Source organism: Bos taurus, chromosome 8 (genome assembly GCF_002263795.3).
Source record: "Bos taurus isolate L1 Dominette 01449 registration number 42190680 breed Hereford chromosome 8, ARS-UCD2.0, whole genome shotgun sequence".
NCBI lineage: Eukaryota > Metazoa > Chordata > Mammalia > Artiodactyla > Bovidae > Bos > Bos taurus.
In genome coordinates, this window is record NC_037335.1 from 55,088,511 (window position 1) to 55,116,312 (window position 27,802).

The 27,802-nt window shown below is 39.3% G+C and overlaps 1 long non-coding RNA gene across 2 annotated transcripts; it reads right to left on the reverse strand.

Moving 5' to 3' along the window:
- Positions 1–2,484: 2,484 nt before the first annotated feature.
- On the reverse strand, positions 2,485–11,712 carry LOC132345959 (uncharacterized). Of its 2 annotated transcripts, XR_009495587.1 has the most exons (5): positions 11,524–11,712; positions 9,147–9,309; positions 8,198–8,299; positions 4,250–5,036; positions 2,485–3,284 (listed from the first exon to the last, which is right to left on the reverse strand). It is a non-coding gene; the product is annotated as an uncharacterized lncRNA (long non-coding RNA). The 2 variants fall into 2 exon arrangements; XR_009495586.1 differs by having other exon boundaries at positions 4,250–8,299.
- Between the last annotated feature and the right edge of the window lie 16,090 nt (positions 11,713–27,802).

Sequence of the window (27,802 nt, forward strand, 5' to 3'; positions counted from 1 at the left end):
AGACAGCCATTTTGCTTTTTTGCATTTCTTTTCCATGGGGATGGTCTTGATCCCTGTCTCCTGTACAATGTCACGAACCTCATTCCATAGTTCATCAGGCACTCTATCTATCAGATCTAGTCCGTCAAATCTATTTCTCACTTCCACTGTATAATCATAAGGGATTTGATTTAGGTCATACCTGAATGGTCAGTGGTTTTCCCTACTTTCTTCGATTTAAGTCTGAATTTGGCAATAAGGAGCTCGTGATCTGAGCCACAGTCAGGTCCCAGTCTTGGACATCCCCCATTGTCACTTCCTCACTTTAAAGACATACTGGTACTGAGTGATACATTCCTGTGTGCAGAGTCTTATAGCTACCTATAGGTAAAGGTACACTCAGTCCTACGTCTTCTAGCTTTCAGTAGTCAAGTCTCCATTTTTGGGGTTACATGTTTTTTTATAGTTTAGGATCATATCTGTCTGAAGTGATGAATTCAATCCAAGTACTTTCCTTTGGGACCTTCTAGCTCTTTTAGTTTATGAATTGTTTTCTAGCTTAAAATATAAGATAAAAATAAAAACCAGAAAGTGATTATAGAGGATATTAGCTATTTTTTATTTTCCAAATTCCATTTATCTCCGCCCCCCCCCCCCCGCCCCTTCTCACTGGTAACAACAGGGTGACTTGATTTGAGCATTGCATCCTTCCCCTTCAAGGCAAAGTAGTTTAATTGCAAAATGATCCCTTTGATGATGGCTGATATTTTTACTTGTGAGGATGTGACCCACTGTGGAAAAATGAGGTGTGAAGAGGCATGAAGGTGTGAAGAGGTGTGAAGAGGTGAAGAGGCATGAAGGTGTGAAGAGGTGTGAAGAGGCATGTGCTAGGGGTTTATGGAAGAGAAGTTTCCACATACTTTAGGGAGAGCTACCAGAAGAGGTGTCATTCTTTCTTTGAATGGCATGGAGTTGAGATGTGAGTTTTAGAATACTAGTATGGCCATTTCTCTCTCTGTATTGGGATTCCAGCCCATCAAATGCACAAAGAAAGGCAAAATACATTAAGGTAAACCTTGGGGAAACAGGCCTAATGGCACCAAAAATCTTAGTATCAAGTTGTACCAGAAGGCATATATATACTTGACCATTAAGTTCCATTTTAAGTTTGTCAGTATGGATTATTTTTTAGTCACTAACAACCTAAATATCTCAACAAGATTTAGCTATACTTTTTGTATCAGTGAAAATTAACCCACAGTGTGGTTGACTTGTTGAACCCAACTGCAGGTTCACAAGACAGTGTAATCAACAAGTACATCCCAAACTGTCTGTGCACAGGGAAACATGGAGAGTGTTAGTGTTAATATAGGGACTAATTCTCCAGACAGCATTAAATCTAGTTAAGGAAAGAGGAATAAACTAGTGGGATAAACTAAAGGAAGACGGGCCAGGCAATACTATATATTCCCAAGGCCTTGGTACAGAACAAAAGTTACAGGTTTAGAGGGTTTTCGAGAAGGGTAGGGTCCCTTTGACCTGCGATTATTAGAGATGCTCTGGGCAAGAGGTGAGATTTGAGCTGGCTCTTAAAGTAGAAAGTGTGTAGCAGTAATGGTACTGATATCCATTTGTATTTTATCTACTGTCTCTGAAAACCATATAGGAGTCCCTGAGATGCTAGGGTTTGATAGTTTCAGGGGGAAACATTTCCCATTCTAAGGGTTTTCTACACGGAGGACCTTCATTTAGAGCAATGTTCTCGGAGTGAGGTTTCTGAATCAGCTGCATCACCATCATCTGGGACTCAGAAGAAATGTAAATGTTCAGGTACCAACCCAGATCTACTGATTCAGAAGCTTAGGGCACGGATCTAGCAATTTCTGTTTTCACAAGCCCTCTAGGTAAATCTGATCTACTCCCAAGTTTGAGAAACACTAATCTCAAGTGATTCTTCAGTGTTATTAACTGAGTGTTCATGAACTTAGATGAAAAAAAAGAATGAAGGGTTTTGTGTTTATTTTCACTAATTTCTAACCAAAATTGGCATTTCCTCCCATTATGGGGGCTTCCCACATGGCACTTCTTGCCAATGCAGGAGACAGATATAAGGGACAAGAGATCAGTCTCTGGGTTAGGAAGATCTCCTGGAGAAGGGCATGGCAACACATTCCAGTCTTCTTACCTGGAAAATCCCATAGACAGAGGAGCCTGGAGGGCTGCAGCCAATAGAGTTGCAGAGTTGGGCATGACTGAGGAGACTTAGCACTCCATTAGAGACAAACCAGAGTGGTATTTAGCATTTATTTCCATCTCCAAAAGAAATCAGAGGTATTTTCATGCCTCATGTCAGTGGTTGCAGACATCTCAAACTGTCACTGACACTCATTGCTACTTTGAAATACAGTAATTATTAGGCCCGTGCTGGATCTTATCATTAACATGTTAATAAGGAAACACATATCATTATATCTCCAATTTTAAAAAATATTTTGATAACTGCATTTTAATATAATTGATTTCCCTAGCAAGTCTATGCATTTTATTTTATATATTTAAACAATAATCTTAGGGAGAGGATCCAAGTTCCTTCACTGGACCACTGGAAGGAAGCCTGGCATGAAAAGTGTTAATTCCTGACCTAGGGGTAAAGCTGGGGTGTCTTTATCATCCTTTATTCAGTGCTCCCAGCAGAAGGAGGGGGCCCATCTGAGTGGTGAGAGGTGTGGAAGCTGCAGGGAAAGGTTTACTCCAACCTTTCCCCTTCTCTCTTGCTGTACGTGCCTCTGTGCAGAGCTCATATGCCCCCACCTGCTCTCACCCATGCATTCAGGGTTCCACAGTGGCCCAGCTCTGCCCTTGGCTAGTGAGCATATTTGTCTAATTCAGACCTGAAATGCCAGGAAGCCTACGTGGACACTGACCCAATGCCACTTACTCTGATCCAGCTGTTACCATTCACAAAGCTAACATTTTCATCTCCAGCTGTCTATCTCTTATGTTTCTTAATTGGTTCCAAAAATAGGCAGGGAAGAAAAACATCATTTATTGGCCTTCTAAAACTTCACCAGTCTATGCATCTATCTCCTTCTCTCTCCTTTTTTTTTTTTTTGTTTGTTTTTCTTCTGGGAATATGCTCATGAGAAGGAGACATTGTGGGAAAGCAGGCAGCCCCTTCTCCACCCAGGAGGTTTCTTAATGGTTTATTAAGTAGCACTGGTACCAGATGCCAGACAGAAGATGCTGCAATGTTCTTCCTTCTCAGGTGTCCTAGAATCAGAACTGTAAATTAGTTGGGCCATTGCCTTTTAAAAGAGGAGGAGAATATGAAGTGATAGTAGTCAAGGTCATTGTGCATCCAAGGAAATCTGTGAACCACCTGTAAAGATTCTTTCTAACAACTCTACGGACAGACACTGGCTGACTTTCTTGATCTACAGATCAGACTTTTTCCCTACACAACTCTTTATTCTGTTTGTAATTTTTAACTCCTTAGATAAAATATAGTTAACTTTACTACAAGTTAAAACAGAGCAATGTGGTTACAACATTTAACTCTGCAATATGCAAGGTCATAAAGCCAACCAAAATGTTATCTCTGGAATTTGAAGAAAGGTCCCCAAATCAGCCAAGTTTCATACAAACATCTACTACTTGTAGGAACACTTAACGATAAATATAGCCCCCCTAATGGTGACTGTCCTTGTACAGTTCACAGCAACACCATGAGATGGAATTACCATGATCCATCTGTTACAGATGAGGCCACTGAGATTTAAGGGAGATAAGGTAACTTTCCCAAAGTAACTGAGAGTGGTAGGGCTAGGATTCAAATCCTGACCGGGACATCAGAAAGCCCAGATTTTAGCTGTTCTCAGATATACCAGTCTCTTCCGTGCAGCTCTAACACACCATCTCTCTCCCAACAATCTTGTAGCTTCAGTTCCAAATTCATGAATATTTAGAGTGCTTGACTCATATTTTCACAATTTATCTAATTTAACAGCCATGTTACATGAGTCATATTATCACATCACTTATATATATATATAAGCAAATCAAGACTTAGGAAATGGAAGACATTTGAGGTCAAACCATATAGCTCCTACTAAAGTACCAGAGCTGACATATAAGCTCCAGTCTTAAACTAAGTCCAGATTTTTATGAATTCTGGTAAATAATAGGTTGTACTGACAAGGATTCTTTATCCACAGAACCTCAGCCCAGCAAATTCTATCTGAGGTAGCGGGTGGGGCACATAAAAGGATACGGCCTTGGGATTTCCGTGGCGGGCCAGTGGCTGGGACTTCCCCTTCCAGTGCAGGGGTGCAGGTTCAGCCCCTCGTTGGAGAGCTAAGATGCTAAGATCCCATGTGCCTCGTGGCCAAAAAACATGAAACAGAAACAGTATTGTAACAAATTCAATAAAGACTTTTATAAAATGGCCCATGTTAAAAAAAAAAAAAAGGATACAGCCTCATATAGCATCAATGCTTTGGGACACTAGGGCTTCTTGTACTTCTCATCTACCTGCATTTCTGATAGGAATATTCATTTGTTGTCTCCAAATCCTAGCAAAAGCTTCTGATTCCTATTTCAGACAGAATAAGATAACTTTACATAACATAGCAATAGCATTTCCGCACATGGCATATAGCCCTTTTGGAATTTTGGTTGGAAAGACTGATATAATTGTCAAATCTTTCAGTTTTGATGAAAAGTGAAGGCGAGGAGCATAGACTCTGAACAGAGCAGCTTTGACGTTTGTCAGCTCATTAGCAGGAGTCTTCAAACACATCTCCAACTCTTGGTGGTCAGTCATGCTCAGTGTTAACACAACGTGACTGGCCCTACGGGCAGAGAAGCAACCTTATCCGCACCACCCCCCTCCCCCTTTTACAAAATGATTGCATAAAGAGATTGGGATATAAGGTCAAAATTGGGCTTACCGGGCAGAAAATGGCCCTTGTTTGCTGCTGCTGCTGTCTCTTCAGTCGTGTCCGACTCTGTGCGACCCCATAGACGGCAGCCCACCAGGCTCCCCTGATGGGTAAAAACTGCTCTTTTGAGCAACAGTTGTTTTCGTCATCCTTTGCGTGGAGGTAGTTGACATAATTGTGCTAAGTGGTGTGAAAGGGAAACCTGCTTCAAGGCTACCATGATAATGAGTATTGTCTGGGAGACTGGAGAAAAGGCGGTTAATAATATAATTTTTCATGCTTTTTTGTTGTTGTTCAGCTAAAAATAAAAGTCTCATTAAACAATTTTAAGTGAATTACATTTCTCCATTTCTCTCACAATTAATTTTTGTGCAGCCCAACTGCTATTTGAAATTTGATGCCTTTGCACGGAGCAGGGCAGCATGAATTGCTTGAGGACCGGCAGAGGGCAATGCTGAGCTGAAGCTGGTGCTAGAACCTTGCTTCTGGCTGTAAAATTGTGCTTGTTATTAAATGAAATCTTAAGGCTAACTTAGCCACAGAGGAAATTAAGCTGCTAATTATGTGTGTCTAAACCACTAAAAATGGGTCCAGTTGTTGCTCAAGATTTCAGAAACACCCACCTCTTCTCCTTGGTTTTGAAATATGCAATTATGTCTGGAAATAGTACCTGTTAATGATTTTATACAATTAAAAGAAATATTTTCAGAGTTGTCTATTCTCACAGCCTGTCGCTTTCCAAATAAGCAAAAGATTTGTAGAACTGGTTAATTAATGGATTTTTGTTTGTTTATTTTTCCAAATCATCTATGTCAATGTCTTTATAAAATCTGAGTCATCGTGTTTATGCCACATATAACAGAGTTCTAAGGATTCAGGCAGGATGACCACACTATTTTTATAGCACTTTCTTAAAAAACAGGTTTCTTCAAAGGCAAAAATTGCAAAGATTTGGCAGATTTGGAGAGAAGCAATTCTGATTTGGGATAGAAAAGGAGTGATGATTTCACAAATGTTCATATGCATTTAGAAAGGTGAATTTATTGTGAGTTTATCTGCATGACAAGGAAATAAAAAATGTATCTCAAAGTAAGTCAGAGGCCAGTAACTGGCCAATATTATTTTAGGTTCTTCCTGCTGTGTCAGGCAGCCTGTAGCTGTCCATAAATGATCAGATAAGCAAAAGAAAAAGAAATTTAATACCAGATTTTGACAAAAATGAGAATGCAAGTTAATAGTAAATGTCTGTGTTACAGTGAATAACTTGAATAATTTGCATGGCTCAGGCCCTTCAGTTTGCAAATAGTGTTTTAATTAGATCTCTTGTAGTTTCTGTAGCTCAACAGCATCACCTAGGAGTTTGTTAGATATGCCGAATCTCAATCTATTAAGTCAGAATCTACATGTTAACCAGTTGGCAGGAGACTGGATTGCACCATCGACTTTGAGAACTACCATTTTAGGTCTTATCTCTGGTAATTTGCTTGCTCTGAAAAAGGCATCCTTCCGGCTTCCAGTTTAGAGAAAATTCATAAAGCCTAGCAGAGTCTCGGAGAAGGCAATAGCACCCCACTCCAGTACTCTTGCCTGGAAAATCCCATGGACGGAGGAGCCTGGTGGGCCGCAGTCCATGGGGTCATTAAGAGTCGGACAAGACTCAGCGACTTCACTTTCACTTTTCACTTTCCTGCATTGGAGAAGGAAATGACAACCCACTCCAGTGTTCTTGACTGGAGAATCCCAGGGATAGGTGAGCCTGGTGGGCTGCCGTCTATGGGGTCGGACACAACTGAAGCGACTTAGCAGCAGCAGCAGCAGAGTCTTATTTAGAATGAATTAAAAGAAGTTTTGTGGCTGTAGGCTTTTTCCCCTTTGTAAAAAAATAAAGCCTTTTGAAATCTTTAACGATGCTTTTTTCCCCCAGCTGGTTTTAATTGGACCTAAATTATTACCAGTCATGACCCAGAGTCCTGAAAGAGTTAATGTACAGAGGACATGGTGTTTGCATATTCCTTTTTAGTATTTTTGGTCTTGCTGAAGATTATGAAATGTGGGTTTGCCATTCGTTGCATTGACTTGGCTCTCCAGCTGGTTCTATGCTTTTCATGGGTGTCATGGAAGGATGAAAATAACCCATTCCACTTATCCATCAAGAGCTATGAACCGGAAACTTTTTCCTCCCTCTTCAAGCAAAAAAGGCAGCAGGACTAAATCAGCCAATCAGAGTAATGAGTCTGTCTTGCTTGGAAAAGTGGGATTAATCTAAATCAGATACTTTTCACACTGGTAATTTTAACTAATTCCCTCAAGAAAGTGCAAGAATTTAGTGAAGGCCCCCATAGTCGTGCAAGTGTTCTGGTACAGAAAGTGAAGTTGCTCAGTTGTGTCCAATTCTTTGGGATCTCATGAAGTGTAGCCTTCCAGGCTCCTCCGTCCAGGGGATTTTCCAGGCAAGAGTACTGGAGTAGGTTGCCATTTCCTTCTCCAGGGGAATCTTCCTGACCCAGGGATCAAACCCCAGTCTACTGCATTGCAGTCAGACGCTTTACCATCTGAGCCCCCAGGGAAACCACAGTTCTGGTACAGGGAGACACGTAATACCTTTTAACCTTGTTAATATCTTATCCTGCTGGCTTCTACAACTGATTCAAAGAATGGCTAAGACTCTTCAACCCAGCATTACAAAGAAATCCAGCCTTCAAGGAGGAAGACCAAAAAGTCCTGAGATACACTATGAATGGTGAGAGATCTGACTGCCTTGATTAAATTGCTCCCCGCATTGTCTTTCTGCCTGTGTCACAGCAATCATGGGAGAATCTAAGCTGCCAGCCTGTTCTGTGGGATATTCAAACTGAAGTTTTCCTCCTGCAAGATGCATATGCTTTTCAGTGTGTGATTTGCAGGAACCAGGCTGACGAGGGCCCAGAAGAGGACAGCTCAGGTGTGCCATGGCTCCTGAGTCAGGGAGAGCCTCTCTCTTCTGAGGCTGTCTCTCTCTTCTGCAAGCCTGTCTGAACATTTGAGGTCTGTTCAGCAGGAAGGGCTCCCTGGATAACATTGCAGTGCTTCTCAGATGGGCTTTCCCCTCCCCTTTCAACAAAAGGAAAGTCCTTTTCTTAATGCTAGCCCTCCTTTCTTGGTTTGTCAAACAGAAGCTACAGTAGAAACAGACTAGATTTTATTTGACTTGTGGGCACTGACCTAGGACTCTTCCCTGAAATTCTCCACAAACGTTTTTAGCAGGAAAAAATGGTCAAGAGTTAGAAAGAGAAAAGTACCTCTGCACCCAGAGCAAGGTGTTTATCCATGAGACTTTGATGATTTTGTTGGTTAGTTTTTCTTTGTTTGCTTAATGTCAGATTTATTGATGTGAAAGTTACCTGGAATAAAATACATTCTTTTTATATAGTTCTATTAGTTTTGACCAGTGAAACCACAAGCAATATGTAGAACATTTTGGTTAGCCCCAATCTCTCTGGAACCCCTTTTATAATCACCCTCCACCCCAATTCCTGGCAATCTCTGATATATTTTCTGTCCCTGTAATGTTGTCTTTAGTCCTGGAGGATATAATTAAGCTTTAAAAAAAATAGGTCTTTTCTCATAAGAGCTAACAAATAGGTCCAATTAGTACAATAATGTATAATTTAAAAAATAGGTCTGGAGTCAGATAAATACAGGTTTCAATCCTGACTCTGCCCCTTTGCTCACACTGATTTAGGGTATATTACTTAGTTAAGTCAGGCCTCAGTTTTCTTATCTATTAAATGTACTAATAATCAGTAACATTTATTAAATACTACATTACTTGCTGAGACTTGTTTCAAATCACTGTGAGATGCTACCCTATTGATGTGATAGCTAATTTCTTGTCTTTCCTATTATTGTTTCTTTCTATTTAATCTTATTACCAATATTAGAGGATTGTGATGGTGGTTTAGTCACTAAGTCTCATCCGACTCTTGTGACCCCATGGACTGTAACCCGCCAGGCTCCTCTGTCCATAGGATTTCCCAGGCAAGAATACTGGAGTGGGTTGCCATTTCCATCTCCAGGGGAACTTTCTGACTCAGGGATCAAACCCAGATCTCCTGCATTGCAAGCTAAGAATCTTAAATTACACATTTTATCCTCCACAATGCCTATCAGAAGACATATCTGTTTTGACTACTATAACAAAATATCACAGACTGAGTGGCTTATAAACAACAGAAATGTATTTCTCACAGTTCTAGAGCATGAGAAGTCCAAGGTCAAGCTACATTCCATGCATGATGAGAGCCCACTTTCTGATTCATAGACTGCTATCTTCTTGCTGTAACCTCATATGTCAGAGAGGTGAGGGATTTCTTTCATAATGACACTAAATTCCACTTATGAGGGCAGAGCACTATAAAAGGCCCCCAAAACAGCATATTAGGGTGTCAGGCTTCAACACTGGGGAGCTCATGAGCATTCAGTCTATAGCAGTATAGAAATCACATCAAATAATATTAAACATTACACTGAAAAATTAATGCATTCACATTGTATTATTTCAATATATAGAGGTATTCATAAATGATTGTATTATTGATACATGCTTCTAAAATTTACATAAAAAGTACAGTTTTAGACCTTTTTTCAACTTTTCCCCCCTACTTATGGTTTTTAAGACTCATCCATTATTTAACTACTAAATAGCATTACATTACATGAATAGACCAGTCTGTTTTTCCATTCTGGTGTCCAGGGATAGTTAGGGTGTCTCCATGCTTTGACTGTGCAAATGTACAAGCATTGCCTTGAATAGGAATGATATCACCTAGTTAAAAAGTGGTTTCCTTTGGGGAGAGGACAAAGAGGAGAAAAGGAGGCAGACAGGGAGCTTTAGATGTAGCTGTAATATATTTTTTCTTTAAGAAAAGAAAAGAAATAGCACCCTGGAGCAACAGAGATAGCAAATATTAATATTCATCTGCTAATTTAGGGTGACGAGTTCATGAGAGGTCATTCTTTTTGGTGTTTTCTGTATTTTAAATTATTCTATAATTAAAAAGGAAATTAAATATAAAAAAAAAAGAAAAATCAATGAGCATGGTTCTATCCTGGAGTATATAAACATTATTAGTGGCACTCTTGGGTGTTTCATAAATAACAAAATTTCTGCCATGACCAATGTAAGGTATTTGTGACATATCCTAGTTAGTTTGATAACATAATGTCAAGAGTCAAGCTTCACCCTGATAAGGCTTTCATGAGTGATAACGGCTCTGTGATGTTTTTCTGTAAGGACCTAACTGTATTTTTTTTCCTGCTGTTCTTCTTTTGGCTGTTTTGGTTGAAAGTAATGAGTTTTAGGCACTAAGAAACAGGCACAGAGCCCCTTTAAAAATAACTAGATGAAGTTTGTATGTTAAAGAGAAAAGGGTTATGGGGCCTCTTGTAATTCATGTCATCAAACTCTGCTGTTAGCAGGAGTTGGCTAATACAGGGCGCCCAGGGAATAAGCATGCTTTTGCCTTCATTTTACTCATCTTTTACAAAATGAAAGGAACTTGGCTTTGGACAGGAAATAGCTAAGCTTTGGAAATAGTTGTGAGGCTTATCCCATTCTTTCATTTTAATGACTTTCCCTGGTATTTAATCCCATCTTCCCCTTCTTCTGTGACTATACTTATTAGCATGCTCTTTGGATAGCTAAGAAAACAAACAAAGCTATCAAAATACAGCTCCCACCAAGTTCCCCTTGTTAAGGTGGCTAGTGAGCATGTTTCCCTGCCCCCTTGTGGCTTGATTACAGAATTCCTGCTGCGGTGACTCCCACAGCTCATTACCCTGCCTCTGAAAATGCTGAGGTATGGAAGGTCCAAGCCTCAGCTCTGCCCTTGGCTGAAGAATAGATGGCCACCATTAGTCACTGAGTTTGATCTTCATGATAGCATTTGCCTCTTAAGGCACTGTGGGTTCCAAAATATTCCTGCTGTCAGATGACCTGAGGTGACTTGAACTTTAAGCCCAGAAGATCCAAGATCTCATTTTCCATATGGAAGGTCTGAATCTGCAAAATAGGTCATGAGCTGGACCCACAAGTACTTGAGAAAAGTCATGGCTTCAGAGGGAGACTCTTCCTTTTGAGACTGTGATGTGATCTCCAGGACCAACCCTGCTTGTTAGAACCAACAGATATTCATTTCACAACAGATGAAGAGGCTACATTTTATCACAGAAGGTCTATTAGATGGAATTTTGAGCTGAGTGTGATGTGTAATGCCACATAGCGTGAGATGCAGCTTGCTATTGTTAAGATATAAGGGGCAAGGTTTAATATTAAGCAGACCAAAGAAAGATTTCATGGCTGGATTATCATGAGAAACCTTTAAAGTAGGGCATAGATGAGAGCACTTTAGAGCAATAATTAGTTTTTCTCAAACTATGACAGTCCTGAAATCCATCATGTGTGATCATCATTCAATTTAGTCCCTCAAGGTGTACACTTCCAAAATTTGTATTTACCAAGAATGGGCTGAAATGCAGTCACTGCCCTACTATTAAAAAAAAAAAAAATATATATATATATATATATATAGTCATTTCCATTTCACAGACAGGAAAACTGACTCACCAATGAATTAAAAATGTCTGTTACAGATTTCACAGTAGACCAGTAGCAGAGCACAAAGGTATATCATGCCTTAGATAAGAATTCTTATCTCTAGAGCAGACTTTCTCTCTGTAACGGTAATGAACTGCTTCACTGCTTCCTAATGCACCATGTGCCTTCGTCAACTTGTCCTTCTAGGCTGCTTGAGGCACCAGGTCACTGTGTCACAATGCACTGTCAGATGTCACAGTAACATCAGATGGGTGATGACAACAGGGGTGCAAGCCGAGGGGTGTGGACATGTCAACACTTCCGTCGTTCAGCATATAGATCATGCTATTTTCTGTATCGGTATTCAAAAAAGGTGCTTGGGGATAACAGAGAAGCTAAAAAATAAAAATGAATCTCTGCCCCCTGGCAAAATGGTTTATCATCTGCTTGCTAGCCTCAACTTTTCATCAGGCTCTCATATTTGATTTACAGTTTGAAAACTGTAAAGCCAGGATAAAGCTACATTTATGCTAATATTGTAATTGTGCAGATAATTTTGCATAATAATTATAGCTCTTGCCTTCCACTCTATAGGAGTACAAATGGCCAGATTTGTAATATATTGTATTTTGGAAATAGTGAAAGTGTTAGTCAGCTCAGTCATGTCTGACTCTTTGCAACCCAATGGACTGTAGCCCACTAGGCTCCTCTGTCCATGGAATTCTCCAGGCAAGAATACTGGAGTGGGTTGGCATGCCCTCTCATGTGTGTATATAAGTATAATACACACACACACACACACACATATAAATTATGTATACAGAAAATATTTATTTATATATGTATATATTCTATTATTTTAATCCAGAGAGAAGTAAACACTAAGATGTAAAGCAATAGCTATTTTTTCATTCTCCAAACTGAAACAGATTTTCCTCATGAAGTTGATAATAGAATATATAGATCTGTCAGTTAACTTAGATACAGATCCTATGCATTCTCCATCTTTTGGTATTTCTCATTCCTTCTGTTTCACCATCTTGCTACTTCTCCATCTACTGGTGCCCTTACTCTTCACACAGTGCATGCCCCATTCTGCTGCAAGGCTTCACTGAGTCTAGATGCCTTTTTTTATTATAAATTAGGGATATCCCATCATGACTTTGATTTAGGGTTTCTGAGAATCTGTTTCTGTGGTCCACCTTATTGTACTGAATCATCTAGAATGCTGACTGAAAATACTCGTCAATGGTACCTACCCCAGACCTACCCAAGCAGAACTGTTTGTACGAGCATCATTATCTTCCATTGTAATGCATATTCAAATTTGAATTTCACTGTCTTAGAGCAGTGACTTTCAGTAGGAATGTTAACAGCCTGGGGACATTTCTTAAAAATGCAGGTATAGCCACTATAGAACTGGCATCTCTTCCATTAGGTTTGATGGTGATGGTAATGACTAGTAGAATTTAAATTGTCCCACCATATTCTAGTCTGGAAATAATGCTGTTATAATATCTGAGGAGTATCTCCACTACAAGGACTGAAAATCACCTCTAGGGAAATCATTATTAGTGAAGGAAGGTTTCCTTTCCTAGGAATGGACTGAAGTGTGAATATGTAGAGAACCATTGCCCTTGGGTTTTGTGATGCTCCTCAAAGCAAGTAGTTGGAAGAAAAAAAAATAACACTACACATTTGATTGATTTTTATATTATAAAAGAGTTAATTGTATGTGATAACACAGAAACTAAATAAATTTCTTATATAATGGAAATGAGTAATAAGTATCACCTGCCTTTTCTGGTAATATTCAACATAATTTGATATAATTTATATATATCAACACAATTGGCATACTATATATAACATAATATTCTGGTAATATTCAACATTCAATATAATTTTGAGGAGCAAATAAATATAAATGCTAATTTTGAAAATTGCTGCTTTTGGTGGCTATGAAAATATACTACTCATTTCAGAGAGCATCATTGACTAAGGGCCCCATCTGCTGACCCTCCGGATCACCAATCACATTTGCACCAAAGCCACCCTTCTTACAGGCTACTCCCAGCCAGTGCCTGAGCACAAAGTGGATAATAATGCAGGCTTGTCCCAGTGAGATTTACTGAACTCCTGATATAGTGACTTTGGTTCAAGGGCTTCCCTCTGGCCTGGCTGAACCTTTTCTAGAACACAGCTGCAGTTCACAGGTCTTCTTAACTCTATCCTTCTTCCTTCCCTTTCTCCTTCCATAGGTGTCAGACCCATATCATGGTCTGACTAAAGGCTCTCCCTGCCTCCTCTTTCTCCCTCTTCCCATCTTCCCTTATGCTTTCCCCTTATAAATCTCCTGCTTATCAAGTTCTGTCTTGATATCTGTTTCTTGGCAGGCCTGAACTAACACACTACACGTTATCACAAGTACTAATCATTTCGTGCTCTGTCCACTGCACTGCACATACATACACATGCACACTTATTAGACCGCTCATGCTCTCCTCTCATTGCTTTCTTTTTCTTGGCTCCTTTCCCAGTCTCATTCTTATGGTTTCTTGTTTCTGAGGAACCACAATGAATGGTAGTATATTTTTTAAATAAGATACTCTTCTCTTGGCATTTTAATTATACATTGTATCTTCTTGTTAATAAAATACTTGAAACAGTGAAGAAGCAAAAGATTCCTAAAACCCCCTAAAGTCAAACCACTTGTGGCAATTTCAGTACTAGTTAGGGAGATATTTGGGCGTCAGAGGCCCCTCAAGTCACACTCTGTAATAACTGTCTACTACGGTTACTTCTGTGTCATGGTATAGTCATCATGCCCCTCTCCCTTCCCTGTCCACTCCTGCCTCCAAAGCAGGGATGAAGACTAGGCAGGCTTTCCCTCTTCTCCAAATTACCATGATAGTTCTTGTTTCCTGCCATATAAAAGAGGAAAGCAACTTTTAACAGTTTTACTTGTTTGACCTCTGTCAGAACTATAATGGGAGAAAAATGAGTCTGTTAAGTGATGTATTTTAATATAAGTAGTTATACTCAAGTATTATGAAGTAAGAAAATTGGAGAAATGAGGGGAACTATCCCACAGCTGTAAAATCATTATCAACTATGACTATTTATACAATTAGACTTTCTGTGTCACAGCTAATACAGCAGATAAGCTAGTCACCATTCCAATAGATTCTAAACACTGAACCCCATAGTCATCTTCTATGGCAGATAGAGCAGTATTTTGCAATTTTTATCAGATCATTCAAGTCGTTTCAGAAAGAATTATGTCCCTTAACAGAACAATACATAATACATTTTCTCAATTAAAGTGGATATTGAAATGGTCATTTAAAAACTGGTATGTAAATATTTCATGTTAGGCCTAACATTCTTTCTAATTGCCTCCATATTTATCCTCAATATATTTGCTTACTCTCTTGTAAATTTAGAATGAACGTTCATCTCTTTCTTTGGGTGACTGGTCCCTATACTGATTGGAAGGAAAATAAAAAGCAAACATGAAAGTGATTGCATCTGCCAAGCAAGTTGTTTTAAAAACTAAAATTTCGAATCAGTTATTTTAGTTGATGATGGACTCTGTCAGTGATGAGATTACCTACTCTTTCATATGGTATTTTACTCACTCATTTAACTATTTTGTCCTTTGCACATGAGTTCTTTTTTTTTTTTTTTTTGACTACACCTCACAGCACATGGGATCCTAGTTCCCTGCTGCTGTTGCTAAGTCACTTCAGTCATGTCCAACCCTGTGTGATGCCATAGATGGCAGCCCAACAGGCTCCCCTGTCCCTGGGATTCTCCAGGCAAGAACACTGGAGTGGGTTGCCATTTCCTTCTCCAATGCATGAAAGTGAAAAGCGAAAGTGAAATCGCTCAGTCGTGTCTGACTCTTCGAGACCCCGTGGACTGCAGCCTACCAGGCTCCTCTGTCCATGGGATTTTCCAGGCAAGAGTACTGGAGTGGGGTGCCATTGCCTTCTCCGCCTAGTTCCCTGACCAGGGATCAAACCCACATCCCATGCATTGGAAACACAGAGTTTTAACCACTGGACCACCAGGGAAATACTGCATATGAATTTTTAATTCAGAGAGAATGCCTTTGGGGACAGTGGTGAAAAAGAAAGTAAATGTAATAGTGTCTCACTGCTAAAGGAAATAATCTGATTCATTAGTTTTTCAAGTTCTATGATAATCTGAATCCAATGTACCTTTTTGATATTATATTTCTGCTACCCAGTACATGTATCTCACACACTACCCAGACCAGACCACTCACTCTTTCTGGAGCATTAAGTGAGAATACTGGTCTCTGAGTCTTCTGCTCATACTATTCCATCTTCTTACAAATCATTAAGATGCAGCCCACCAGCCCCTGGCAGCCACTCTACTCTCTGTTTTTATAAGTTTTACTCTTTTAGATTTCACATGTAAGTAAGATCATGCAATATTTTTCTACCTCTCTCTCTGTCCTATTTTGCTTAGAGTAATAGTGACTATAGTTATTAATTTTGTATTGTGTATTTGCAAACTGGCAACAGATTAAATCTTAAATGCTCTTACCATATACATATAAAGGTAACTATGTGAGATGATGGATTTGTTAATTAAGATTATCGTGGTAATCATTTTATAATATGCTGCTGCTGCTAAGTCGCTTCAGTCGTGTCCGACTCTGTGCAACCCCATAGACACAGCCCACGAGGCTTCCCAGTCCCTGGGATTCTCCAGGCAAGAACACTGGAGTGGGTTGCCATTTCCTTCTCCAAAGCATGAAAGTGAAAAGTGAAAGGGAAGTCGCTCAGTTATGTCCAACTTTAGCGACCCCATGGACTGCAGCCTACCAGGCTCCTCTGTCCATGGGATTTTCTAGGCAAAAGTACTGGAGTGGGGTGCCATTGCCTTCTCCGATTTTATAATATACATGTGTATAAAATCATCACATTGTAACTTTAAACTTACACAGTGTTATATATAAATTATATCTCAGTAAAGCTGGAGGGAAAAATAGATGCAGCCCATCTCTTGAGGACCTATTCATTCCTTACTTTTCCATGATGACTTTCTTGACTCTCCAAGCAGGATATGACCCCTGTATCATTGAAACCAACATAACACAAAACAGTTTGCTGACACAGATTGTAAAGCAAGATTCTGCAGCTACACTCTGTATTAAAATCCCAGTTCCACTGCTGTGTGATCTAGAACAAGTTGGCTAGTCTTTCTGAGCTTTAATGTCCTGGTCTGTTAAGTGGGGAAAAACAATAGTTTCAATAAATGTTTGTTTTGAAAACTAAATTAGATAAATTATTATGTTTATGTTTTGGTATGGGTTTATCCCACATAGCTTTATAATATAATTGTCTGTTTATAAGATTTCTTTCTCCTAGTATTTTGTAAGCTCTTTGAGGTTAGACATTTTGTTTTTTCATCTCAGTCTCCACCACAGTGGATGTTCAGTGATTTTCATTTTTTTTGTAAGTGACTGAAACACAGAGAGAGTGAATTCTGATTTCTCTGTCTATTCTCATAGTAGTCAATACCATTGGGGGGTAAAAGTAGCCATTATAAGAACAGCAGCTCTGATAGGAAGACAAATGAGAAATTGACCTTTAGGGACTTCAGGGGGGACACACCTGGTCATGACTTACTGGCATAAACTTTTGATGTAGCTTCCATTTTTCCTCTCCCCAATCATCTGCTTCCAAGCTGGGTTTTCTTTTGTTTGTTTGTTTGTTTTTTCTTGTTGTTGTTCTTTTGTTTTATTTTTTAATTAAAAAAAGAGTTCAGGTGGGTCAAAAAGCCAACAGATTCCAATAAGAACTAAAGAAGAGAAAGGACAGCTGAAGAGGTTGCCAGCCAAGAGGTTCACAGGGAATCCTATTACTGGGAATGTAAATGAAAGCCAGATGATGCCTCCAGCCAGACACTGGATCTGGTTAAGCTAACACTGCTGGTTTCCTTTCAGGCTTTAATCAGTTGGACCTTTATTTTCATTTCATGAGTAGCTAAATAAAAAGCACAATGGAGTAAAATATCCTAATATCGATTGCCTCATTTTAAACCAGTTGATAACCACAAGGCTCTGGCTTAATACCTGCCTTGCTACTCTGAATTTATACAGGGAAACCCATATTAAATGTCATCCTCATTGTTAGCTACAACATACTGATATGTTTACTGGAGAAGGCAATGGCAAACCTGAATATTCATTGGAAGGACTGATACTGAAGCTCCAATACATTGGCCACCTGATGCGAAGAACTGACTCATTGGGAAAGACCCTGATGCCGGGAAAGATTGAAGTCAGGAGGAGAAGGGGATGACAGAGGACAAGATGGTTGGATGGCATCACTGACTCAATGGACATGAGTTTGAGCAAGTTCCACGAGTTGATGATGGACAGGGAAGCCTGGTGTGCTACAGTCCATGGGGTTGCAAAGAGTTGAACATGACTGAGCGACTGAACTGAACTGATGTATTTAAATATGAATCCCATGTGAGCATAGTAACTATCTTTCTGTATGTGACTGGTGATTAAAAATTTGCAAAATTCTGGTATGATTATTTTTTTAACATGTATACTTGATTTTGTCTCAGAAGAACACACCTCTAATTTGATCATGAAAATTAATGGTAAATGGCTTTATTACTTAGAATTTTGCTTAGGTTCTTTGTACATACACTCTATTTCTATTGAGCAACTATCTGCAAGGTAGAAAAATACCACTGTATTCCTCAAATCTTTGTTTTCTCTTTACCATCATTTAAGATTACTCTTATCAGGGAAAGGAGTAAAGAAGCATGCCTCAAAATCCACATACCCTAAGTTAGTTAGTGCATTGTCAGAGAATAGAGCCCAAAATGGGGAAAGCAAGAATAAAAACCTGTTTTGTTTTAGTTATTATTTGAAATACTGACATTTCAAAAATACAGTTTGAACTCCATTCATGTTTAATTAAGTCTTTGTCATACTCAGTAAACCTTTCTCTAGAATATCCTTGGATTCTTTAAATCTGTAGTCTAAATAAGGCATGCCATGTTTTGGTAATCAGATGATAATAGGAAATATTTGTTCTCATCTCTTAATTCATAACTATTCTTATGCATAGAATGTGATGGTTAAACTATAAGGGGAATCTGTTTTATTTGTTATGGATCATTTCAGTGGTGATTAGATGTATTAGATGTGCCTGTATTTATTTACTGATATTTCAGTATAAAACTCACATAGTACAATTTTTTATAAACATTGCCTGTGTTATTGTTCAGTCTCTAAGTCATGTCCAACTCTTTATGACCCCATGAACTGCAGCACACCAGGCCTCCCTGTCACTCACTATCTCTTGGAGTTAACCCAAGTTTGTTTCCATTGAGTCAATGATGCTATCCAACCATCTCATCCTCCGTTGCCCACTTCTCCCCTGCCTTCAGTCTTTCCCAGCATCAGGGTCTTTTCAACTCTTTGCATCATGTGGCCAAAGTATTGGAGCTTCAGCTTTAGCATCAGTTCTTCCAATGACTATTCAGGGCTGATTTCCTTTAGGGTTGACTGATTTGATCTCTTTGCAGTCCAAGGAACTATCAAGAATCTTCTTCAGCACCACAATTCAAAAGCATCAATTCTTCAGCACTCAGCCTTCTTTATGGTCCAACTCTAACATCTGTACATGACTACTTGGAAAACCATAGCTTTGACTATATGGACACTTGTCAGCAAAGTGATGTCTCTGCTTTTGAATATGCTATCTAGATTTGTCATGGCTTTCCTTACAAGGAGCAAGCATCTTTTAATTTCATGGCTGCAGTCACCATCCACAGTGATTTTGGAGCCCAAGGAAATAAAATCTGTTAGTGTTTCCACTTTTTCCCCTTCTCTTTGCCATAAAGATGGGACTGAATACCATGATCTTAATTTTTTGAATGCTGAGTATTAAGCCAGCTTTTTCACTCTCCTCTTTCACCCTCATCAAGAAGCTCTTTAATTCCTGTTCACTTTCTGCCATTAGAGTCGTATCATCTGCATATCTGAGGTTATTGATATTTATCCCAGCAATCTTGATTCCAGCTTGTGATTTATCCAGCTCGGCATTTCCCATGATGTACTCTGCATATAAGTTAAATAAGTGGGGTGACAATATATAGCCTTGTTGTACTCCTTTCCCAATTTTGAACCAATCTATTGGTCCACATCTGATTCTAACTGTTGCTTAAAAAAATAACTAATTAATATTTATTGAAAGGAACTTCCTGAATGAATATATTTTGTTACTATAAGGAGTAAACTAATATTAGTTACCATGTACTATATCTCCTTTAGAAATATTGGCTGGGAAGTATCCTGTAAACTCTAGAGTAACAAGAAAAATGAATTTCCTTAAATATGCAACAAAGTTACTGTAAGGTTTCCAGGTAGAAATAGCTGCTGGTTGTTCAATATCACAATATATACAAGCACAACTGTGGAAAGTTCTGAAAGATATGGGAATACCAGACCACCTGACCTGCCTCTTGAGAAACCTGTAAACAGGTTAGGAAGCAACAGTTAGAACTGGACATGGAAAAACAGACTGGTTCCAAATAGGAAAAGGAGTACGTCAAGGCTGTATATTGTCACCCTGCTTATTTAACTTATATGCAGAGTACGTCATAAGAAATGCTGGGCTGGAAGAAGCACAAGCTGGAATCAAAATTGCTGGGAGAAATATCAATAACCTCAGATATGTAGATGACACCACCCTTATGACAGAAAGTGAAGAGGAACTAAAAAGCCTCTTGATGAGAGTGAAAGAGGAGAGTGAAAAAGTTGGCTTAAAGCTCAACATTCAGAAAACGAAGATCATGGCATCTGCTCCCATCACTTCATGGGAAATAGATGGGGAAAGAGTGGAAACAGTATCAGACTTTGTTTTTTGGGGCTCCAAAATCCCTGCAGATGGTGACTGCAGCCATGAAATTAAAAGACGCTTACTCCTTGGAAGAAAAGTTATGACCAACCTAGATAGCATATTCAAAAGCAGAGACATTACTTTGCCAACAAAGGTCCATCTAGTCAAGGCTATGGTTTTTCCATTGGTCATGTATGGATGTGAGAGTTGGACTGTGAAGAAGGCTGAGTGCCAAAGAATTGATGCTTTTGAACTGTGGTGTTGGAGAAGACTCTTGAGAGTCCCTTGGACTGCAAGGAGATCCAACCAGTCCATTCTGAAGGAGATCAGCCCTGGGATTTCTTTGGAAGGAATGATGCTAAAGCTGAAACTCCAGTACTTTGGCCACCTCATGCGAAGAGTTGACTCATTGGAAAAGACTCTAATGCTGGGAGGGATTGGGGGCAGGAGGAGAAGGGGACGACAGAGGATGAGATGGTTGGATGGCATCACTGACTCGATGGACATGAGTCTGAGTGAACTCCGGGAGTTGGTGATGGACAGGGAGGCCTGGCGTGCTGCGATTCATGAGGTCACAAAGAGTCGGACACGACTGAGAGACTGAACTGAAATGAACTGATGCTGTGCTTTACTTGGATTCTCTTGTTTAGTCCAGACATCCACCTTACTAAGTACTGTTATTAACCTCAGTTTACAAATGAGGAAATAGAGGTACAGTTGAGTAATGGTTTAGACACTGTTTTAGTACTTGCCCAATGTCACTTCTAAGAAGTGGTAGATCTTGATTTATGTCCTAGTGTTAGTCACTCAGTCATATCCAACTCTTTGCAACCCCATGGACTGTAGCCCACCAGGCTCCTCTGTCCATGGAATCTCCAGCAAGAATACTGGAGTGGGTCGCCATTTCCTTCTCCAGGAGATCTTCCTGACCCAGGAATTGAACCAGGGTCTTCTGCATTGCAGGCAGATTATTTACCATCTGAGCCACCAGGGAAGCCCAATCTACAGCCTAAGATCTTAGTAATCATTATGATTTACTGCCTTTTAAGTAGACTCAGAAAATGTATATTCTGTGCAAGAAAACCAGGTGAGGATCATGTAATTCGAAGCTCACTCATTCAGTCAGTCAATAAATACTTATCATGCACCTATACTGTGAGGTTTTTTTAATAATCCCTTCCTAGATTTTCAAAGTTGAAAAGAGAGACAGTTCCTGTCTTCAGTGTGTTTACAGCCTTTCAGGGGGTGATTATGCCACAGATTTGAACAAGAGACAGTGAAGTCATCTTCAAGGGTTCCCAGATTACCCATCCTGGCCTGGAATTTTTTCAGTAGAGTAATTGAGGAATCATCATGGAGGGTGAATAGGAATTGACAAGGCCATCAGTATTCTAGACAAAAGAACAGCCAGTGGAAAGATATAGCAATGAGAACTATCAAGGGTCCAGCAAGACTATAGAACATAAGCACAAAAGGGTCATAAATTCATTGAAGGTTTTATGTTCAAGTTCACACAGGCTGTTTGTGGGGCTCAGATTTGATGAACTCAGCCTCAAGCATGTCAGCTTGGCCCCATGGTTTGAGCTGGTAGCAGCTCTAGGTGGAGGCTTGCTCCTGCACCCATCCAAGTGTTAGAGTTTGCCTCCCCTTGTATTCACTGTTCTTCCACAGATGTACTTTGCATTCAGTTTTTACATTGGTTCTTTAAGGAAGTTTTAATTAATTGTACCATTCATTTCATGTTGACCAACAAAAAGGAAAAAAAAAAATTCAGGCTTCCTGTTGATGATAAAGATAATGGATGTTCTTTTCTTTTTGAATAGTTTTTCCAGGCATGATTGATGTAATAATAGGTAGGTTTCATTTTAATGCTAGTGACAATGGGGGGAATAGTTGGCAAGGAGTGGTACTCTATAGCAGGTATTTAACGAAGACAGCCTGAAAATCAATATTAATCCTTTGCTGGCAGTTGAAAATTTCAGACAACTTAAGCAGACGAATGGGCCATAATGTCAGTCAGTAGTATTAGTCTATTCATTGGCTCATTCTCAGACTAAATGAGAACTGTTGTTGATTAAAAATCCATTCCGGGGATGGCACCACACATTTTAAACAGTTCTTATTTTCCCTTGGGGCCAGAAAATGTTCCTCCCTTTGCCTTTTCAGGTCTGTCTTTAATCCCATCAATTTCCAAGTAGCTCAGTACTTCTCCTGTGGACAAAATTCTTACAGGCCTTTTCAAGGTCTAGAGTTATCTGTCTGCCAGCAATGGAGCCCTCCCTACGTAGACAGTACATCTCCGACATGAGCCCAAGATAATTCAAGGCTGTGACAGCCTCAGGGAGATGTCCCATAGAACAAATAGAACCTCAGATATGGCCCCATGGCTGGATTTCTTGTCCTTATGCATGCATGTTGATAGAAGAGCTACCACAGGAAAGCGATGAGGAAAATTAAGAAAGAAGGAACAATGACCTTTCTCTATTTCTTACCTAGTAAATGTATCCTAGGATTATTTATGTAATTTAGTCTATCTACTTTGGGGATCAGCAGGCATAGAGCTTACATTAGGCCCAAGGCTGACTAGTGTGGCAAAACGCTTGGAAAAATGAACTTGAGTTATTCAGTATTCCAGGAAACAGGAATTTCCTATAGTTTTACCTGCTACTTGCTCCTGGAACAGTAAACAGGAATTCTTTGATGGACATGAAGTGATCTTTGAATGATTCAAGGATAGCTTTTCATCTGTGTAGAAAGTTGATGACTGAGAAAGCATTCTCTTTCACTGAGACTGCTATAGTGTCCCCTGATTATATATTTATTTAGAAATAATTATAGCATATTTATTTAGAAATGTCCTCATGTCTTGTGTCTTTGACCTATGTTGATGGTAAATATATGTTTTCCATATTTCTTAATAATGTTTTTCTCTCAATCAGATCTTTGGAATCATTGTGACAATGCACAGGAAGCTTGGTTTACAAAATTTTGCTTTCATATTATTGATTGGTAAAGATATAAAATAATGTGAATGTGTTCCTAAGGTCTTTTTGATAAAAAAGGGAGGGAGAGAAATTTTCACAATATAATCTCCAGTGGGGCTGTCTCATATTAGAATGAAACGAAATTATTCAAATTTATAGCAGTCTGCATTTCTAGAAGTTAAACCTGATGTCTTCTTCACATCCTAGGGGAAATGGATTCTTGGTGTTTGTGAAAAGAGCAGACTAAAAGTTTTAATTAAGAAAGTGTACAGAATTGGAAGTTCAAAAAACTCCATCCATGGAGGTTTGATTTAATTACAGAGAACCTCTAAAATGAGCCCACTGTTATCAGGTTTAGAGAAGAGTAAGAAATAAAACAAATTTAATTATTATCCATTTCTTACTGTAATGCAAGTGTAAATCTGGAAACGTTACTTTGTTATCATGCTAGACACTCACAACTTTTGAAAGTTTGTGTTCCTATACAATTAGATGAAGTCATTGAGACAAACAGGTGCATTAGTGGTAAATGATATAACAAGAATTCATTCAGATGCCCCTGGTTTCAAAGCTTTTACTACACTTTTTAATGCACCACGTGTGTTAGTCGCTCAGTCGTGTCCAACTCTTTGCAACCCCACGACTGTAGCCCACCAGGCTTCTCTGTCCATGGAATTCTCCAGGCAAGAATACTGGAGTGGATTGCCATTCCCTTCTCCAGAGGAACTTCCCAACCCAGGAATCGAACCTTGGTCTCCTGCATGGCAGGCAGATTCTTTACCGTTTGAGCTACAGGGAAGTCTTAATGCACCATACTATGCTAAAAAAAATTCTAATATGTGATGAAGGTACAATAGATTAAGAAGTACTCCTTATGATCCAGTGGTTAAGACCCTGGCTTCCAGTGCAGGGGATATGGCTTTAATACCTGGTCAGGAAACTAAGATCCCACATGCTGTGTGGCAAAAAAAAAAAAAAAAATGAAGTCCTCCTTGATGTCTCCCTTTCTTTCACATCTTACCTTCAAGCTTTTAGACTCTACCTACACATTTTTATGTGGAGTCCAGTCACCTCTCTATTGCTATTATGCTGCTGCAAGCTATCAACATCTTTCTTCCTGGATTATGCAATATCCTTCTAACAGGTCTCCCTATATCTCCACTTGTCCTCATATTGTCTAGCCTTGACATAGAAGCTTGAATGGACCTTTTAAAATGTCAGATCAAATCACTCCTCTGCTCAGAAATATTTGTTGGCTCCCTGTTCATTCAAAATAAAAGGCCATTATAGTTCACTGAAAGTGGTGGATTATAGCACTCCAGGTCTCCATCCTTCCACAAAAGCAACTAATAAGCTAGCAAAAACTGTCAGAGTCAACTTTTACAGAGCTCCAGAACCTAGTCATAAACACAACAATGAACAGAAATGAATGAAGAAGGAATAGGCTCCAATGCGATGAAAGAAATCAGTGACGTTTTAAAAACAGACTTTATTTTTTTAGAGTAATTTTAAATTTACATCAATTTGAGTTAAATAAAATAAAATTTAAAAAATAATAATAAAAAAATAAAAATATAATCCTTCCAATATTAAAATAAATAAATAAATAAATAAATTTACATCACTTTGAGAAGTACATGAAGTTCCCATGTACTCCCTGAGTCTACATTCACACAGCCTCCTCTACTACCAATATTCCACACCAGAGTGCGACAGTTGTTATTAATACAATGACCCTACATTGACACATCATTATCACCCAAGGTCCATAGTTCTCATTAGGGTTCACCCTTGATGTTGTATTACATTCTACAGTGTATTAGTTCAGTCAGTTCAGTCGCTCAGTCATGTCCGACTCTTTGAAACCCCATGAATTGAAGCACACCAGGTCTCTCTGTCCATCACCAACTCCCAGAGATCACTTAAACTCATGTCCATTGAGTTGGTGATGCCATCCAGCCATCTCATCCTCTGTCGTCCCCTTCTCCTCCTACTCCTAATCCTTCCCAGCATCAGGGTCTTTTCCAGTGAGTCAACTCTTCTCATGAAGTGGCCAAAGTACTGGAGTTTCAGCTTTAGAATCAGTCCTTCCAATGAACACCCAGGACTGATCTCCTTTAGAATGGACTGGTTGGATCTCCTTGCAGTCCAAGGGACTCTCAAGAGTCTTCTCCAACACCATAGTTCAGAAGCATCAGTTCTTCGGTGCTCAGTTTTCTTCACAGTCCAACTCTCACATCCATACATGACCAATGGAAAAACCATAGCCCTGACTAGACGGACCTTTGTTGGCAAAATAATGTCTCTGCTTTTTAATATGCTATCTAGGTTGGTCATAACTTTTATTCCAAGGAGTAAGTGTCTTTTAATTTCATGGCTGCAATCACCATCTGCAGTGATTTTGGAGCCCAGAAAAATAAAGTCTGACACTGTTTCCACTGTTTCTCCATCTATTTGCCATGAAGTGATGGGACCAGATGCCATGATCTTAGTTTTTCTGAATGTTGAGCTTTAAGCCAACTTTTTCACTCTCTTTCACTTTCTTTTCTCCTCTTTCACTTTCATCAAGAGGCTTTTTAGTTCCTCTTCACTTTCTGCTATAAGGGTGATGTCATCTGCATATCTGAGGTAATTGATATTTCTCCTGGTGCTTCTTCCAGCCCAGCGTTTCTCATAATGTACTCTGCATAGAAGTTAAATAAGCAGGGTGACAATACACAGCCTTGACATACTCCTTTTCCTATTTGGAACCAGTCTGTTGTTCCATGTCCTGTTGTAACTGTTGCTTCCTGACCTGCATACAGGTTTCTCAAGAGGCAGGTCAGGTGGTCTGTTATTCCCATCTCTTTCAGAATTTGCCAGAGTTTATTGTGATCCACACAGTCAAAGGCTTTGGCATAGTCAAGAAAGCAGAAATAGATGTTTTTCTGGAACTCTCTTGCTTTTTCAATAATCTGGTGGATCTTGGCAATTTGATCTCTGATTCCCCTGCCTTTTCTAAAACCAGCTTGAACATCTGGAAGTTCATGGTTCATGTATTGCTGAAGCCTGGCTTGGAGAATTTTGAGCATTACTTTACTAGCATGTGAGATGAGTGCAGTTGTGCAGTAGTTTGAGCATTCTTTGGCATTGCCTTTCTTTGGGATTGGAATGAAAACTGACCTTTTCCAGTTCTGTGGCCACTGCTGAGTTTTCCAAATTTGCTGGCATATTGAGTGCAGCACTTTCATAGCATCATCTTCCAGTATCTGAAATAGCTCAACTGGAATTCCATTACTTTCACTAGTTTTGTTCATAGTAATGCTTTCTAAGGCCCACTTGACTTCACATTCCAGGATGTGTGGCTCTAGGTAAGTGATCATACCATCGTGATTATCTTGGTCGTGAAGATCTTTTTTGTACAGTTCTATGTATTCTTGCCACCTCTTAATATCTTCTGCTTCTGTTAGGTCCATACCATTTCTGTCCTTTATTGAGCTCGTCTTTGCATGAAATGTTCCCTTGGTATCTCTAATTTTCTTGAAGAGATCTCTAGTCTTTCCCATTCTGTTGTTTTCCTCTATTTCTTGGCATTGATCACTGAGGAAGGCTTTCTTATCTCTCCTTGCTATTCTTTGGAACTCTGCATTCAGATGCTTATATCTTTCCTTTTCTCCTTTGCTTTTTGCTTCTCTTCTTTTCACAGCTATTTGTTAGGCCTCCCAAGACAGCCATTTTGCTTTTTTGCATTTCTTTTCCATGGGGATGGTCTTGATCCCTGTCTCCTGTACAATGTCAGGAACCTCCGCCCATAGTTCATCAGGCACTCTATCTATCAGACCCAGTCCCTTAAATCTATTTCTCACTTCCACTGTATAATCATAAGGAATTTGATTTAGGTCATACCTGAATGGTCTAGTGGTTTTCCCTATTTCCTTCAATTTAAGTCTGAATTTGGCAATAAGGAGTTCATTATCTGAGCCACAGTCAGCTCCCAGTCTTGTTTTTGCTGACTGTATAGAGTTTCTCCATCTTTGGCTGCAAAGAATATAATAAATCTGATTTTGGTGTTGACCATCTGGTGATGTCCATGTGTAGAGTCTTCTCTTGTGTTATTGTAAGAGGGTGTTTGCTATGACCAGTGTGTTCTCTTGGCAAAACTCTATTAGCCTTTGCCCTGCTTCATTCCTTATTCCAAGGCCAAATTTGCCTGTTACTCTGGATGTTTCTTGACTTCCTACTTTTGCATTCCAGTCCCCTATAATGAAAAGGACATCTTTTTGGGGTATTAGTTCTAGAAGGTCTTGTTAGTATTCATAGAACCATTCAACTTCAGCTTCTTCAGCATTACTGGTTCATGCATAGACTTGGATTACTGTGATATTGAATGGTTTGCCTTGGAAATGAACAGAGATCATTCCGTTGTTTTTGAGATTGCATCCA